Below are 20,149 nucleotides of genomic sequence, written 5' to 3' on the forward strand. Positions count from 1 at the left end.
TGGCGTATCTCATTTAGATTTTACGATACAATTATACACATATTACACGTTTGAGAATTACTATTTTACCATTGACGGTAAATACTTTAAATCAATATGTTTTCACACTACTGGCTACCTAAACTCACAACAAAAAAATCACGAAGTAATTATGAACCTAGGAATTTTATTGTATTACAGTGTACAGCATAAACTACCAACTAACTAAAAAAACAAAAATATCATTAATAGTTGGCAACGTGTATCCCACACACAAAGATTCAGGCCAATATTTTGTAATTTTTACCGATTGAAACTGTCTACACAATGTATTCCCGTTACAATTAACTATTATCTCCAAAATACAGACTCGATAACCGTTAGCTTCTACGTATTTCAATATATGCAATACCAAATTGACTGTAGCCGAGGCGATTGGTTTTCCATGAAAATTTATTACTAGAACCATCAAAGTTGTCGAGAATTTAGTTCTGCCAAAACTAACTCGAATGCAACATGCTTAGTTTACTTTTGTTTCGTCATATTTTGTTTAACCAGTGTTCTTTTTTTGATGTCCAGTAAACACGTCAAAAGATATCTCTACTCGTGCGTTGTCACTTCAAACCAATTGTCAGTATTCAAAACGAGTTGCCTCTAGTTTGTTGCAAATCATAAATCAGGTTTTGTCAGACGTTTTTCAATTTTCCCATAACATTTATTAGATTATGTTTCTACGTTCTCATTAAAGTAGTATTATTTATTAATCTACTCGTTTACACAATGTATTTCCTGTATTAACATACAGGGTGAATTTCGTAATGTGTCCACTATTGATTCCAGATCACCGTTGGTATCACAGTGTTTAAATGAAATTTGTTCCCATTAAACCTACCTCAAGGATTAACGTACAAACAATATTTTTATTGTTTTTGAATACACGATGTATCAAATCCAGAGTTTCACTAGTTAAAATATCAAAATTGTCAAATACAAAAATGTGTCATATTATATATAATTTTAAAGCTCTTTTTATCAAAAATATTTTGGTGGAATCATAAATCGACTTTTTATTCGTTGAAAAATTGCGGCACTTTAAAAAAAAGTGTTTTACTACTTTGAATATTTTATCAAATCAACAATGGTTCACTGATATAAAATTGGGATATTGAAAATATTTGTGCAGTATATATTTTGCAATCGTTAACAATAACAACTATTTTTGTATACGTATTGGCTTAGTGATGTACTTCATGATATCTTAATTAAAAGCCTGTCCAAATATTACTGGGAGGGGAGAGAGCTTAAACGTTATAATTATAAGAAAACCTTTAAGCTCAGGTTACTTAGTTAACATCGGCGACAAATAACAAGATCTTGCTACGTGATATCAACAACCAGAACCAATTAAGAGCCTTCATTACAACAAAACACTTTAGGGGTTCCAAGCCTTCTGCCTTCATTTATTAATATTAAAAAAGTGTTCTTTATACAAGTAAACACAATTATTGGACTTACATTAATGAGTGATTTACATAAATGACAAACCCTTACAATAAAAACTTCATAATATGCATAGTTTAATATTATAATATTTCAATAACTGTGTCTATTTTTTCATGAACGCTAAGACGAGGGATTTTCATCTGTGCAAGATTCAGTTGACGATACAGCCGTGATGCACAATGATAAAAAGGAAAACTTCACGTTATTGAGAACTATTTTAGTGTATTAACGAAACTTTAAATATTAGAGAAAGAAGAGGACAATCCTTTGCATTTCCTGAATTGAACGCCTGTTGAAGGTTGATGGGACCTACAGCTACATTTAATACTATAACAAGTTAAAGGTCCTATAGGTACATCCATGAGTAAAACGTGGCTAAGCATAATAATACTTTTTTGGTTGGGGAAATAATCATTACCATCTTCAATATTTACGACATACAATACGACAGCATGCGACTTAGGTCCTTGAGTAAAACGTGGCTAAGCATAATAATACTTTTTTGGTTGGGGAAATAATCATTACCATCTTCAATATTTACGACATACAATACGACAGCATGCGACTTAGGTCCTTGAGGTCCCGGGTTCAAATCCCACCAATCATTAATGCCTTTTAAATTAAGTGATGAAACACCTTACTTAGACTGAAGTAATGTTAAAATAATCCCGGGCTATATCCTACCATCCTAGGATAAAAAAGAAAGTTTGTCTTCTACTTTATTAGCAACCTTTGCACGATTCCCCTAATCCCACAAGCGAATGTATAACGAATCACGAGATATAAATCCATTATAAACTTAGCCAAAAAGTAAAATGTCTTTGCTGTCTTTTATTTTCTTTAAATTGCAAAAAATATATAATATTATACTGACTACATTGTATTTATTTTAATTAATTACAGGTTTCAAGTTTCACATATTTTTCTTCCAGTATTATCCGTTTACTTAGAGTTACAGGTTTTTCCCCCTTCGAAGATTCTCCTTTTCACTCTTTCAGGTTTTAACAGTTAGCTCTTATATGATGATTCCTTGCTTGCTCCTTGAGAGGTGTAGGTATTCCTTAATAAAATTCTTGTTTCACTCACTAGGTTTATAAAGATAGCCTTTAAATGAGTATTTTTTCTGTGTCTTCAGGAGCACAAATTTTCCTTACGAGTATTCTTTTCTTTGTCACTCTTTGAGATTGAAAACTTTAAGTTTTTCTTCAATAAATCTTTAAATAGTAGATTCTTCTTTGCTTATTAAAGCTATTCAAGTAGTGGTATTTTTGTTCCTTATGCAATTTTGAAAAGACACTTACCCAAGAGTTGACGGTACCTTTTCCAACGAATCAAAAACAGGTAGTTTAAGGCCAGGTAAAAGTGATGCACAACTTCAAGGGAAAGGCGGCTACATCCATAACTAGAGAACCATAATAGTGAAAAAACGCAAAAGCTCTAAATAACATGTACGTTAGGTCCATGATTAATACAAATTGAAGTACAATTTTAATCACCATGGTTATTTATATTACTATTGTATGAGTTACAGATACTATAATATGACTGCAAAAGTAAAGTACTGATCATTCCAAGATGTTACGAGGAAAATTGTTATTACTACTCAATTAAGATAATAAAGCAGACAAAATTACGTTCGAATTAAATGTTTAATATTGATGATGATTACATAGTAGGCATAATTTCCCACCAACAACTGATACATTGTTTAGAGCTTCATAAAAGAGTTAAAATCCACAAGACATATCAACAGCAGATCTTACTAAGGTTTGAATACGTAAAAATTGAAAAATATCGTGTTGGAGACAGAAAATCCTAGAAATTACTTTTGGTTCTCACTGTCATGAACTGTGAAAGAATTCAGTAACATTATTCGTGCAGCAATTATCAATTTTTTTTGCACAAAATCTTACAAATTAATGTTACAACTCACACATTGTGCAGGTAAGTTAAACTCAGTGCTGAGGAACCGTAAGTTAAATAATTCATGCAATGCGGGTAAACATCCCTTAATTTTACAGATTAAACGTTATTTGTAAACAACTACTTAACTTGTAAACCACGAAATTCTATGTTGATACAGTTACACTATAAATTACATTATACGTCTAATCATTTATATATATGCAGGCTATATTTAACAATTTATTACTTTAAGGCATAATTAACACAAGTAACAGACGACTTTAAAGCCACCACTAACTAATTTTATATAAACGAATTATTCAAAATAATACGAACTTAGAGGTAGTGAGTAAAAATTTAATTTTTTTGTAAGGTCCAAACTATTGTTAATATCTAATGTCGACGTATAGTTAACATGCATCATAAAATAAATTATAATAAAACCTAGGTAAATCCCCTAACTGTAGCAAGGGATGGTTTTCAAACCTCTGTGTGTCGAAAGTTAGTACAAGCAAAGAACTATGGGAAATCTATTCAGACACAGACATAATTTCGCAAATAAAAAGTAGGAGACTGAGGGGGTCATGTGAAGAGAGAGAAAAAGGTTCAGTGCTAAAAATATGTTTGAAAATCAAGGGCCAATCTCAGAACTGGACAATAAAGCATATTTGTAACAAATGGTAAAATTTCCTACAATTTACTTTACAGAGTATTAAATTATAAGAAACCTCCCAATGAAATCCAAAAATACGTAAAGGAAAGGGATTTAAAAAAGTATGGAATCACAATTTTATTAAGTGCTCTATTAATTCTTCTGTTACAATTCAAAGCCTAATCCTGTCTGAGCTTTTAATGGACGTTATACAGGGTGGGGCAATGAGAACGCCACAGTTTGTTTTAGCTGTCACATGTTAATTATTGCAACAACGAATGATCAGCTGTGCTTAAAACATCAATTAAACTATGCCATTTTAGTAAATATTATGCCCGAGGCCTTTAACACTGAGATTTTGATGTGCAAACCTATTTTTAAAATAGTGGTTCTTGTGCAAAAACCCAGAGATTGTTTGGACCACATTCCATACTTGGTCAACATGGCACTGTTCCAGATTGGAAAACAATGGTGAACTGGGTAAAACTATTTAGGATAAACGCTTGAACCTAAAAAATAATCGGTGGGTGCCGCAAAACTCTTTGTACACCAGCAAATGTTGAAAGAGTGCGAGTCGCAGTAACTCAAAGTCCAAAGAGATTTGCCAGGAAGCTGTTGTTGATGAAAGCTTTACGTTGGCTCCTTTTTTTGGATAGAGGGGGGGTTTCTAATAAGCTACTTGAAGTTCGAGGTTTTTCAAAGTCACCCCACAGATTTGCTTGAACCGAAGCTAATAATTGTCCAAAAACTAAAGTGATTCCTGAAGAAATGCTGGAGGAGTATTTGATGGAGTTTTCAAGTGCCTAATGCCAAGTAGGACAAGGACGTCACTTGCAGGATTTCGTTCTCAAGAAATGGAAAAATGACTTTGTTAAGTTAAAATGGCAAAAGATAAGCTGTGTTTTGATGTGCTATTTATATCCATAGAGTGAATATTATTGAGTTTTATTGCTTATAAATTGGGGCGCTTTCATTGCCCCACCCTGTATAACCAATGAATACACAAACTGAGGAATGACCCAATTGATATAATATCAAAAATGTATGTGTATCAAAAAATAAAAAATACATTATGTATAAATTAAAATTAAAAAAAAAAATTTACGGAGTTGGTCATAGTTTCATCATGCCAAAATCAATGAGGTTGGAACAATTCAAAACTTGACTGCGAAAGTTGTTCTGATATAGCTGCACTATAACTCCATGAGCTTCTATGACCTAAAACTAGACCGTTAAATACAGTTCTATTGCCAATTTCATTGTTTTACTACCCTCAAATGTTGCTACAGAAAATCTAATAGGTCTACTTACATTCCACAATAAAGTAGTCTAAATGATTTTACATTCTGTATTATTTTTAGTTCTGTCCTCAACGTTTTCAAATATATAAATTTAATTAATCAAAGCTATAAAAATAAATAAGATATAAAATACAGTAGATAGAAATGTCTTCTCTTTTAATATGTTTCCTTGGACATGTTATACAGCTTAATTAGCTTGGGTTCCGAACCACTCGGGAATGATGAAATTTTCGAATAGCTAAAATCCCCTGGTTTTGTTGGGGATATTTGGACGCCAGTCCCTACAACAGTTGTTTTCCGGCTTTTAGACCAACCTTATGCCTATTAGACTAGGTATTGTGACCTGTTGGAAAAAATGTTATACACACGCATTTAGAGTAGCTTTATAGAAGAGAGCATATCTATCATTTTTTTGATTCCTAACTATTTGCGGTATAAAATATCCAATATCCAACTGTATACAATATCCAACTGTAATTTTAATAAACTCGTGACATAACTCTTTTATACATAATATGTATAGCCTATTATGTCAATACTAATTTCTTGAGAGAAACATTTATAAACACGACTCAACTGTTAAATAGCGTTATGACGATAGCGGTGAAGTAAAATTATAATTGACTCATTTAACAACTGTTCTCTCTCTGGTTTCTTCATGAAGTATCATTAAATTAAGCACTATCGTGTAACTCTTCTTTACTTTTATGCAAATGTTGACAATATCTCAAAATACAGAATATTACCCATAATTAGCCTTTGTAGAAAATATCAGAAATCTACAACAAAGTATTTTGTTCAGTATTTAACTTGTTATTAGTACCTACTGAATGTTCTATTGAATAACATAAAGCAGCTGTCGTAGTTATTAGAACCAGAGACCAGAACCATTGTTTATTTAATTGATAGCTTTGTAAAAATTATGTGTATTTTTGGATATTTCTTTTCTTCATTCAAAATTTGACGTTTGCTTTACATTTTAGTTCAACACAGAGCAATCTCTAATTACAAAAATATCGAACAGTAAAATAAAACAATAGAATATAATACACTGTTCATTTTAACACGCCAAAATATAATTGGTCAAATACGAATCACTTAACAAAGCAACCATTATCAACTTAATTCAATGCTCAAAAAGATTCCCTGTTAGGTTTCTTGGAAAAGTATAGTAATTTTTCTAAAAACAAGACAATTAAATATGGTTACATAGTTAAATAATAAAATTAAACGTCACTTGAACAAAGCTGAATTTTAAATATTACCTTTATAAACTACATATATTTTACATTGAAGAGAGGTAACAAGCTATAAAGCCGCGGGTGGTATTGTCGTATGTTTCACTACACTGCTGAAAACTTACGCTTCCATACATCTACTGTTCGTTACATGTTTAGCGTGGGAAATATTTCCAAACATATTTCTATCTGGGGCATTCCAAATAAATTTTTGTTAAATGTGTTTGGAAGAGATTTGCAAAAATCTGCCAAACAATTAAAATACATTGCTGTTTTAGGGAATATAAAATACTTACCACTCAAGAGAGTTGGTTTTAGATTAGATTTATGTTGGATCTACGTCGACATACCAGAGTGCTTGTAAGGCACATTGAAAGGACGGGTGTTATTATAATGATGTGTGTTGAGTTAGATTTCAGTTTTATAGCTGACAGTAATCAGCCAGATAAAATTTTCTTTAATCAGAACCATTTATTGACAGCCCAATCTGGGTGTTCTTCAATATCTTAATAATACACATTATTACTTAACTGCTATTTCAAAAAGCAAATATATATTTGCAAAAGCATTTCAAATATATAAATTAAAATATTATATAATCTCGCTGTTTCTTATTTTTTTCGATTGATTTCAAGTCAGTTTATTGATCAAAACCTATTATAGCTCGTTTGAGTTAATGGTGAAAATAAACAACAGCAATAGTTGAAACACGGAGTGAAAATGCTATTAGAGTTGTGGACACTTTCGCGATTGTATAATTCAATTTTCCTTTGAGTGAGGATACTCGGAAATAGCACTTGTATATGCATACGTACCTGCAACTAGTTCAGTTTTATCAACTTGCTGCACTTGATGCAGATTATAAATTGAATTGGTTTCACGTACCACGTGCAATTTTCTCATCCGGAATTGCGTTTTAATTCTATGTTGTATGTCTGGATATACTTCGAAATGTTTTTTGTTGAATTTTTGCTAAATTTTGAACTAGGTTATAAAAAAACAGTTTCATGTTTATGTCAATAACATCAGCTTCTTGAATCCTATAAAATTTAATTTAAGGTCAATTTAATTTGCGTTGAATAGCCAACGCATATTAGTAATATTAGTAATATTAGTATATTAGTAATATTAAAATCACGTAAAATAAGTATATTACATATCTTAATTGAAACGTTACCGTAGACTAACTGGAGATTCATTTAGGCTATACCTATTTTTTAGCAAAGACTATTTTAGATTGAGAGAGATCACATTGTCAATCGTTATGAAGAGATTATGATATGCTGCGTTTCTATGGAATTGATATAACTATGCATAAAATATGGCATAGAATATGATATACCTAACTAAAACTACTATGGTATTGATTTTAACCTAAGGAGTCATACGATGCAGAGGTGGTTCTTCTGATCTGAGTTAAAAATATTATTTTTGTTTACCATATCAGTGATAATACAGCTTAAGATGGCTTCCGAGTTTCCATGGAGCTAAAACGTAGCGTAAAAGCGTAAAATGTGATTGGCTTTGAGCTCAGGCTTTAGGATCCCAAAACCTCTATAGAAAACATAACACTAGCCAAGTTTCTTTGATTATTTACAGCTTAAGTTCTCGTTAAATGAAAAAAGAACCAAAATACCATGACTGCTGAAATGCTAATAATAAAAACTAGCTAGGGTGAAAATGCAGTTTCTAAAAAAAGTCTTGTACCTAATATTTTGTTACCCTTTATTTGTCAATGGCTTTTATATATTTCAAATAAATATTATTACTCTAAACTCCTTATGCTAACCTTCAAATGTCAAGCTTAATTTGACAATATTGGCATATATTGCATTGCATTGGCAGAGGAATATTGCAAAAATTATGCTAGATATGTATTATTCCAGTTTATTCATAGTTAAACCATACTATTAACAACCGACAAAGTTGAATCTTTTCTCTGCAGCGGTCTAGTTCTAGTGCACAAGAAGAACTTCATTTTATATTACACTAGAGAAATTATTTATAACCACATTACAGTGATAGTTGTAGTTTCGAATCAGTAGTCTCAGTAATTAGATAAAAGTTCTATGCAGCTTTAGGTAACAAGATAAACCCCCATATTTTCTATAAACTAACCTCCTCTTCACAATATGTACACAGTTCAACAATAATCTTATAACTCCCATTACTAAAAATCACCAAATCAAAATACTACATGTTTTTTTTTTATACAAATATATGCATGTTTCTTACGCTACCAATAAATCACTTTAATGTTTTCAAACATATAGATAAAATATGTAGAACCCAAAGGACTAAATAATTTCAAACGAAATTGCCACACAAAGGGACAAACAACAAGTTAGAAGATTGGATGCCGAAGGGTTTATTGCTATTAAATTAGTTAACTAAGGTTCACTAAAAGGTTTTTATAAGCAAACAGAGGTGTGTAAACGTTCATTTTAAACATCAAAGCGATGATTTATTTTGAGACAAAATTACTTTGATTCTATCTCTGATCGTAACCTTTTGTACATTTTCAATGGTAAAACAGGGTTGATATATTAAATAATTGTATTGTTTTTTGAGAGTATTTTGCATACATTTGTAATTTTATTTAAGCTGAGAATATCTATAATATTTGCTGTGCATAAGTTGCCTGACACGTATGCAGACCTTAAATAAAACCAGAAACACTTTTTATGCTTTTTCTATGATTTCTAACAGCTAATACTATTCAAAACAAAGTATGTAGTGTTTGCGATTTTGTACTGTTTCCATTAAAATATACTGTATTGATAAAAAGTTTGAATGAACTTCTATGAGGTAAATTTATAATCCCGGTGGTGATGTTTCAGTGAATTTTACGATCGGAATTAGAACATCACCTATCCCAGGAACGTTTAGGTAATTTAATTTAAATTTGTACCTATTTACCCATAAGTTAAACATACATAATCTTCTGTGAAATTGCAATCATGATATTAATTATCAAGCGTGCTAGTTTAATTAAGTAATTGTAAATTTAATTTTCACCCTAATAATTTCTCTGAGTCTAGGTACAATGGTCCAGAGTACAATGATACCCCAGCTGTTAGTAATCTTGTTTGAGATTTGGATCGTTCCACTTAGAGATTCGATTCAGAAGACAGAGCTCATTGAATATAATCAGTCAAACTCTAGAATACTGAGATGCGATTGATATTGTATTGTTATGTATTGTATGTACACAATGTGTGACAATGCAATACAATGTGATATTGGGATATTTATAATGTAACTGTAAACTAATAAGACTTCTTACTCATGGAAAACCTAATAAGTTTTTGTGATCTTCGTTTTTCAGGTTTTTTTATGTTTTTTTTTATACCTTTTCTAAATCCTTTTAATACTCAATTTGACCAAATGTTTTAGCTATAGTCATAAATATTTGTTTTTTCTGCATAAATTGGCTAAGGTATATCTCATTAAAAGCGCTAAAGTTTGAAAAATTGAGTAAGAAACAACTATGATGAATAAAAAAATACCCCTGCCGCAGCAATCCTGCAGACTATGAGAATTTTTTTTTATTTTCTGGACGGATTTCCACAAAAATATTCCCTTCAAATTGTCAGATTAATTTTTCATTATAATAACATTTATTTCAATGAGTAATTTTCGTTGAAATCTTAATAGCTTAGTATAAAATAAATCAATTTGCAAAATTCAATTTAAATAAAAAAATAAAATTTTAAAATTCGTGTCCAAATAAAAAAATTAACCCTGTATGTATTTAATCTCCATAAGAACCACATGGGAACTTTAGTTTGCACTTTTTTGGAATTTCTTCGGTAACTGTTAGGCATACAACAACGCTTCAATATCATAAGAAAAAAAATGTCGTTTTCTTAAGCTCAACAAAATACAGGGCGTTTATAAAAGAATCATCAGGTTTTAAAACATTTTATTGACGTTAATGTTAAACAAATATGGATATAAAATATATCAACAGAAAGTAGAACTCTTAAATTATTCATAGATACCCCCATAAGTGCTCAATGTGCCGTCCATTAGCCGTGGAGCAAGTTTCCAATCCATGTTGTAAATTGACCCTTACACCGGCTAGCACCGCAAGGTTGATTGATTCTACGACTTTGCGAATTCGTCCACGGAGCCCTTGAAGCGTTTAAGGCATTTTTGGTACATAAAGTTTGTTTTTTACATAGTCCCATAGAAAAAACCACACACCGTAAGATCAGGAGATGTAAGGGTCCATTTGAAAAGGGTCGGGTCATTATCGTCAAAATGTTTTTTCTTGAATCGTAATAATTTTTAAATTATGCAAACACGTCCAAGAAAAACCCAAGACTGATTAATGAATAGCTGATTATAAAATTTGGAAACTTGCTTTTTAAGCCCATGTTTCAAATATTAATGTGGGACAAGAATTGAGTGAGGTACATGCCATTAAAACCTGATGATTCTTTTATAAACGCCCTGTAGTTTGGAAAGAAGTTCCAACATTTTATGTTTTTTTTTTGGGGGGGGGGGGTCAAAAATAGGAAATACCAAGTTTTGCCTCATAAAACCCGTTATAAACCTCGTTCCCATAGTACGACCTCGGTTATGCGGTCTTTCATTAGTGCAATAATTTATAATTTTTTGACACTCTGAGCATAATACATTACATTTTATATTTAGCAAGTACATGAAAATACGGGCAATGCGTTTAAACAATTCTCTACTAACAGCCTATTTTCCCATATTAGATATAAGTAGAAACTCAAGCTCAAACGGCCATGCGCTGTAGGACTCGCCATAACATGTTAAACAATTTTATACTACTCCACGACACGACTAAAAGAAAAACTTGCTACAAATTGCCAATATAAATGGGCTGTCTACTTCATTATCCAATGTTAAGCACTGAATAACTTTCGAAAATATGTTGATTTTCTCAGAAGATTGCAACAATCAAAGCTAATCCCGCAAGGAATAATTATCTGTTCCTTGGATATTGATATGTTTCACTGATTTCTACGCCAAGTTTCTACGCCCAGTCGTTCTCTCAAATCAGTAAAGACAAAGTAAAACAGTTTCCAATTGAATATATAGATTGCGAAATGTGACATACAAATATCGCCAAATCAATAGCTGAAGAGACCAAACCAGTTTGTAAAGTAAGTGTTTGGTTTATTTCATCTTAGTAGGAGCCAAAATAGATTGTTTCTTCGAGTTTAATAACATACATTTGACAAACTTGAAGCATTCCTATTTCAGGTAGGCCTATGCTACTATATAGTGCATTTTTTAAATATCATTAATATGTACACTTGGAAACTAAAATTTCCTAAATGAATTTACGGTTTTAGAAAGCTATAGTGTTTGTTGATAATTCGGAAGTATATCGAGATTTAGACTTGAATTTGAATATATATGTAGAATATATTCATTACACACTAATAATTTACATTAATAATATGTTTGAAAGGTAGGAAGACCTATCCATAGCTAGTTTGATCTGAACAGAGTTACAGTACTTCAAAAGTAAATTTAGACGAAAGCACGCAAGTGTTGATAAGGAGTAAACAAAATACCTTACAATGAAACAGTCAAACTACATAGAATATTATTATACACCCTATTATTACATAGAATGTCATTATTGCTTCCTTAAATCTTTAACCAGTAAAACTCTCCATTATTCTCTGCAATAGGCGAAAGATGTAAACTCATTATTTGTAAATACAACCTGGAAAGAAGTTTCGTACCTTATTATTGCAGAAACAGTGTTTTATAACTTATAGCTTAACTATACTACTTTTTCATATTGATAACAGGGTTGAATATTTCTCGCTCAACATTTATAAACAATTATACAACACAGAATGGACGAGTTCCAATAGGAATATATTGCAATAATCTACAATGCAAAAACTGCCCTAACACTTAATAGATTTTTACTTAAACTTATTCAGTTGTTTAAGCAATGATATGGTAATTTACAAAACAAATAATCCACGCAATAAATGCCCTACCTTTTATTTCAGCTCCTTAATATTTATAGTCGACAAGCGTCATTTACGTACGAACTATAGACGTGAGGTCAGGAGGTCCGTTTACATAGGAGGGTGCGCGACGACTGAGGCTTCAGCATGTTGTGCTGAGGAGCCTGCGCTGCTGAAGCAAACACCCACACTAGCATCAGCAAATGCCCAGCATCAGATAAAAGTTCGTTTGTGGACTCTCCAAAGTAATATTTTACATTGTATAGTTTCATGACAGAACCATTTGTACGATACAGTAAAACGATTTTACTATGCCGATTTTGTACACCACGGTATAGGAAAGTGTTTTAAACTAGCTATTGATGGAAATAAAAAAGTTATTCTGATTTTTTTCCACAATTGACGTGAATTGAGGGTAAATTTTCTTCGATCAGAGACCGAGTCATTGTTGTCTTTTATGGATGTCTGTCATTATTATATTATATTCTATTATCAATTTTATCAGGGTAGCTGAGTGGTTCCTGTAATCAAAAGGTCACCTGTTCGATCCTAAAAAAAAGTCGTAAGCTTTTTACGATTCAAAACTATACCGGTACCCTGAGGTCCTTTATCATACTCACCATTCATTCACGTTTAGATCAAAAATACGTAGCGAAGTGTAGTTCTTTGTCTAAAAGAATTGAATTGAGATGGGTAGTCAATTGTGCGTATTTTAGGATGAAAGAACTAAAGCAGAGTAGAGTGGTGTGATTGAGTTGGCTTTATTGCTGAATATCAGCTGTTCTTTAGCCATTTGATCGATTAGTAATAGTCCAATGGTCAAGGCCAGCTAATTTAAGTTTCAAGGACCATCAAAAAGTTAATGGATTTTCTCAGAATCATACTACAACCCCATTACACAACAGGATATTACTGAATAGCAACAATTTAACCAAGCTTTCAGGAGTGACGAACCACGATCACCATCTTGAACACATTACCATCGTTTGCATTTATGGTACTTTCCTGTTAAAGGGAACATTCATTATTATCGATGATTTTTTTCTCGATATGTCGATATTTTTGTTTTCCGATACATTACAAGTTGACAACTGATCTTGTTTAGGCTAAAATAGTCTATTATATGGATTAAGAAATGAAACCGTTCTAAGCTAACCTAACATAATAACCAAACTTGCTGTACCATTTAAAAATTCCGTTTGATAACAGAATAGGCAAGTTAAACACGGAATTTTTAAATGTTACACAGCAAGTTTGGTTAGTTATAATAGGTTATTTTTTTATATCAGTTTCATTTCATCATTGTTTGTTGATACTGAACAATATTTATCGTAGTTGTCAGCTAATATGTTTCAATTTGTTAAAATCGATATATCGAGAAAAAATCATCGATAATAATGAATGTTCCCTTTAACAGGAAAGTACCGCATTTATTTTGAACGAGGAAGGTGTCAATTAAATATAACGATTTCCTAGCTGGATGAACTTATTCTTTTAATGAGAGTAATTTTGGCTATTCATGATCCTAGTACACCTGAGTAAAAGTGTTGTTTCTGGTTTTGAGCGTGTTTGTTCTCATGTTGGCGTAAAAAGTGCGTGTTCAATCCATATAATCGGAATTTGAAATGCATAACAGGACTATGACCGTAATTTGATTACCGGTAAGGTCTCCTTCGGGGTACCGTTGCAAGCAAGAGAGTTCAAATTTGACCCTGGTCCCGCCTGAATCCAGCAAATATTTTTGTTCTGTTTATTATTTTCCGATACAAGAAGAACATTTCAGTACCTAAATCTTTGCTATTCTGTGCCAAAACTCACGTTTCAATGTTTTTCACCCATAACCAAATGACAGATTTTTTTTGTGGGCAGTTTCGTTCTATTTGGGATTTTGGCTACCTCTAGGTTCAGAACCTAGCATAACTGTTGTTGATATGCTACGAGTGTTAACTTTTAATTGTAAATGTGCATGTCATCTTATAAAAACATAGTATTAATATTAATTCACGTATTAATTAACGTATAAATTAACGTATAAATTAATGACGTGTATTAAAAAATAAACACAATATTATCAAAATAAAATCTTTAAAGTGTTATAAATTTTAGTTAGAATTTTCATTGGTAATGAAGCTTTAAGAATTTTCCTGGATGCAGAGAATATTTCGTACATAACTTCATCCAACTTATTTCAGTGTTTTTTTTTAAATAATAGAGAGGTAGGCTTATTTTTATAAAGTAGTTAAGTGGTACATTTATTTTTTTCATATGCAATAAATTTCTATTTTATTTATCAATATATCTGAAATTACCGGTACAAGTGTGTTTTCTCTTAACCAAAGGGGGATGAGGAGCTTGCCCAAAGGCATGTCGAAACTGACGCAATGCTTCAATGCTCTACCGCCTTATGTTTGGTGAGTGAGTTATTTTTCTATAAATACATTTGTCTGACATACATACGACAAATTTAATACATGCGTTCCGGGTCTGAAGTAGCAATTTATGGAGAGCCAGGGAGTGAAAAGCGTTTTTAATCACCGATATGTGTCATGGCCACCCCCAAGGTGCCAATGAGTATTCTAGGTATAGGTATGTATGTATCATGTATTCATTTAATCGGTTGAAGCTTGTTGTTGCATTCTTATCGATATTTCAAAATACCGACAGCATATATATATACACTAATACTAACACAATCGTATAAGATGAAATTATTGAATCACTTACTACACAGCCGCTTGATTGCATGAGCAAAATTGAAAGTCCTTAGTAAGTCGTTTTGAAAGGTTATGTAAGTATTTTTTTAAAGTATTTTTGTTGTGTTACTTATTTTGCTTAAATAATGTTGCAATAATACGAAAAATAGGTATATAGTTCATTACATGGGCAAAACATGTCTTTTCAACCCTCGCTAATTTTTAGTCCTCGTCTTCGCTTTAATTGGTTGCGAAACTTATGGGCTTCGGTCGAAAAGAGTCTCTTTACGCCCTAGTAATGAAATATACCATTTCGTCATACTGTAACAAAAACAGCTGTTTCAAATACAAGCGTTGCAAGTCTTAAGTAGATATTCTTCCTTGGGAGTAAAATTTAGCTGGAGTCAATAACATCATAGATTAAACATACTCTAACATCCTCACTACATCCTGCTCACTTGTTAACTTCGATTGTGATCATCGGCTGTATATATGGGTTTCAATTGATTGTGTTTCATTATTGATCTTTTTATCGACTGGATTCAAATTTGTTTGCATTGAATCCAAGGAGATGGATTACACAAGGAAACGGGTTTTTTGCACAGCCAGTCCAAAGTCCAAGAAATCTATGGATAATATATCAATAATTTGACACTAAAAATATATCGATAGTACCCACCGTAGTATCGGTAGTACTATTATGCACACGAAAACAATCGTAATAAACGAAATGATTCAATACCTTACTAAATAGCTGCTTGTTCACAATAGCAAAATTTTAAAACAAAGTGGAATTTACTTTAGGAGTATATCTTTACGTTAAAAATACTTTTTTGTAACTTTTAAGTGCATAATAATGATGAGAAAAATGTAACTACACGAGCAAAAAGTGACTTTTAGAACTACGACCATTTTCCTAGACTTGAGCTGGTGCCGGAAAGAGTTATTTTACGCAGATTAAAACAATCGTTTTCTCCCTAAGGCATAAGAAAAATGAGTTGGAGTTGAGATGTAGAAGTGACAAAGAAAGAATCAATAGGTACAGTAGTATAAGATTTAGACAGACAGTTGTATGGCGCGTAGCCGAGCCAGCTTTTGTGTAAGAGAAATAGGAAGAAGAGTAAGAATAAGAATGAAGATTAAAGAAAAGTAAAGGCAGAGGCTATTCGCACGTCAGACGTGCGCCATTACCGCACACGTCTGTTCCAACCCTAACAGCACCAGATATCCACTGAATATTCAAAGTGGTTGAAATATGTCTAAAGATATCTAAATGTAATTAAATATATTTTTAAAATATCTTATTTAAGAAATCTTTAAAATATCTGTTAAGATATTCTATAAATATTTAATAGATATTAAAAGTTTCTCAGTAGATATTTATATAATGTTTAGATGCAATATCCTAAAAATATTGTAAATATATTCAGTACTATATATCTACGAACAGATATCCTGTAAATATCAATCCTACATTGACGATTAGATATTGATTATAAAGACAATAAATGCTGATAAGTGCATTATTGTTTCATCTAGAATATTTAATATTACAGTTAGCCTTATTAAAACACAGGATCTAAAATCATCCAACATCCAACAAATCAACAAACACTAATGAAACTAAAACTTAATTGTAGTTTTTATGTGGTTATTTTGGTAGATGAATTATAGTATGTTGTCTCCGTTACCCTAATCCGTGCTACGCTTTAAAAAATCAAATCATTTTCATCAGCCCAAAGTGGACAAAAAATTGCATTAGCGATGTTTATGAGAATGACTACACTTTTCCAAAGGGAGTGTTATATTAAAGTCAAACTATTTCAGTCAGAAAGGAAGAAATGTGCATTACACCACGTAATATATAATAACACAAGTCTCGCATGACCCAGAAGGTGTGAGAAACAAAAAAAAACTGTTAAGCCATTCCGTAAAAAAATTTTACAAATGACTATGAATGGTACCAGGTTCGAAACCTGTCGGTGGCACTAACTTTTTATCTAAGATTTTTGCAGTATCAGCTAGTTTGGTTAGTTTGGTTAGGTTATGATGGTTTTTACAATAAAAAAAAATTTAATTGAATTTGAGGCATTTATAGTTTTATTTTATGAACAGAACTATTTTTTTTATAAGTAAACCTTTATTAAATTTGTTTATTATCAGCAAGTTTGGTTAGTTAGGTTAGGCTATAACATTTTAATTTTATAATTTAAAAAATAATTTTAAATTTTTTTAGTTTTATAATATTTTTTTTATTTCTAATTTTTAAACTCTCATTTTGTCTGTATTAAAAAACTGCAGCTGAAATAAAAATTGTGCTGACTGCACTGAGGGAGGAGTGAGGACTGAGAGTCTGAGACCTGCTGAGCCTGAGACTCGATCTAGTCTAGATCTAAAAAAAAAGAAAAAGTCCGAGGTTACTATACTATTACTAAACAACCCACTGACTTAAACTATCAATTTCTTTAGTTTTATTTGTTTAGAATAATAAATTTATTTCCATCAAGAACAGAACAATTCCTCTTGTTTAATAGCAGCAGTAATTTGAAAGATCTTTATTCAAGGTAATTTAGGTTAACTTATGTAATATATTTTAAGGTTAGTCAGTCATAACTAGGTTAGAGTTAACTTAACTTAGGGTTCTCTTTTCTTGTTTTATGGTTAAGGTTGGTTTGGTTAACGTTGGTCTTAACGTTGTTTTCTGGTTCGTAATGCTATTTTGACCTAACACTAGCTTTATGAAGTTTTATTTGCATATTGCTACACTACTAGCTCTAAACCAACACAAAATTGACAAAGCCTAACTTAGGCCTAACTTGTACTAAAATAACTTAGCCTAGGCCTAGAAGCCTTCATATAGACTTTGTAGCAGCTTATTAGGATTGATGGATGGTAGTGATGCGTGATTGCGAGATGTTTGAACAATCAAAATGTTCCTTCTCGAGATGTTCCGCTTATCGATTTTTTCGGTTGCTTAGCGAGAGGTTTGTACAATCGAGATCTTTCTCTTGATTCTTGTATTCGTTAAGCCTAAACCGTCTGTTCGCATCTGTATACAGTTAATGAGAGTTGTTACGAGGATGTTAGTTCTTTTTCTAGATTCTTATAGAATAGCAGACTATTATGCACAACATATATTACTGCTGACATATGAATAAGCAATTACGTCACTTCGTTATGGCAACAGAAATAGGCTATAAAATTATTTTAAAGTAATGGGTAATGGTACATAGTATTGTTAACAAAACTTTTATGAGAACCTTCTGTCTCGTTATAAACATTTCAATTGAAATACAAAAACATTTTGTTTGTAAAATATCTCGTCTTGTCATAGTTTTTATTGAGTGGTATTAAGTCATTATTCCATAGATAAAGTAAGTAATATATCCATAAACCTTCCTTGATTTTGAAGTAAGATAAACCTCTTATTGGGATTGGGGGGTCAATCCCCGGTAGATACAATGGAAATTAGATGATAATAAATGACGATGCCGCACAAAACATTCGTCATGAACATCTCGTTAAAACCTCCCGCCTCTCGGTTCTCTAGACGAATGTGAGAGCGAGATACGAGAGAAGAGAAGCCGTGCTGAAACTAAACAATAATTGTCACGAACCTCTCGGTAAGAACCTCTCGCTAAGCAAAAATACAATCGAAACGTCTCGAGAGGTTCAAACAATTGAAACGTTTCGATTGTAACATCTCGAAATGCGCATCACTAATGGATGGATCTTATTTATTTCGTCGGTTGATTTAAGTTAAGATTTGATTGATGACATTATAACTTAGTTGACCTATAAAATACTAATTGCCAGGTGTAGTTTCCTAATTGGGCTACTGTACGCTAATATCAATTGTATCTAGCCTAGGCCTAACTTATCTATTCAAATAGTAAACCTTCATTCAAATTTTTCATTAGGCTACTGTATGAGCAAGTTTGGTTAGTGAGGTTGGGTTATGACAGTTTCATTTTATAAATTATAAGTTATAACTTAGGTTAGGCTAGGTCTAGTTAAAAATAACTAAATTGATTAATAGTCGATTTTTCAATTGATAGTTTCAATAAATGTTAGCGTAGCCCAGTTAAGAAACTGTACCCCTAGGCCTAATAACTTTGCCGACTCACTTTATAATTTTTGTGGAGAATGTGAGAAATTGGCAGCTAGCTGCCTATAAAACTTTAAGACATTTGCTTGGAAAGAAACTGTCTAGGCCTAAGTTATGGTCATACATGATTCGAAAGCAAGTGTCTAACTGTAATTAAGTTACTGTAGGCCTATTGAATAGGTAATTTAATCCTATCACTAGGTAACTTAGGCCTGCCTAACTTATGAAAATCTACTTGACTCTTTAATTTTTTTGAGAACACTGAACCAGCCTAAGTCTAAGTAAGTAGCCAGGCTACCAACTAGGCTAGGTTACAGCCAAATCATCCTTCTGATACCCAAGAGTAGGCTACAGTTGACTCTGAAGAGAGCCTTCGATAAGTTATAATAGGCCTAGAAGTTTTAAGTTATTAGACATGGTTTTCATGGGATATATAGGCCTAACTTAAGTTATTACCTAATTGTGCGTTTTTTCAATAACAGGCTAAGAACTTACAGGGCCGGATTTAGCATTTTTGCGCCCCTAGGCCCAAATAATTTTCCGCCCCCTAGTCTGGTCACAGTTACTTTCCTTCAAACCTTTACTAAGTTATATCATGCCCATAGGCCTAAGTTAATTGCTTGTATACCACTCCTCGTTGGAATCATTGCAATTTTTTTTCTAAGATTTGGCTTAACAAAATGCCGTCTTAAAAACCTTAAAGCAATTTTACGCTTTTAATAAATGCGCACGTTTGTGGCCGTGGGACTGAAACAAAAAACTCAACACACCGAGCATTCCTGCAAAAAAACATGGCCGTTG

At 32.0% G+C, this 20,149-nt stretch overlaps 1 protein-coding gene across 2 annotated transcripts in view; it reads left to right on the plus strand.

Moving 5' to 3' along the window:
- Positions 1-17,655: 17,655 nt before the first annotated feature.
- Positions 17,656-20,149, plus strand: part of LOC128985446 (thyroid adenoma-associated protein homolog) — a 35,829-nt gene continuing 33,335 nt past the window's right edge. For both annotated transcript variants that reach the window (XM_054404930.1, XM_054404933.1), the window contains exon 1: positions 17,656-17,804. The gene's annotated coding sequence lies outside the window, so the exon portion shown is untranslated. The remainder of the gene's footprint in view (positions 17,805-20,149) is intronic.

This window comes from Macrosteles quadrilineatus, unplaced genomic scaffold (genome assembly GCF_028750875.1).
Source record: "Macrosteles quadrilineatus isolate MER2022 unplaced genomic scaffold, UCM_ALF_1.0 Scaffold_2__2_contigs__length_208266976, whole genome shotgun sequence".
NCBI classification, from domain to species: domain Eukaryota; kingdom Metazoa; phylum Arthropoda; class Insecta; order Hemiptera; family Cicadellidae; genus Macrosteles; species Macrosteles quadrilineatus.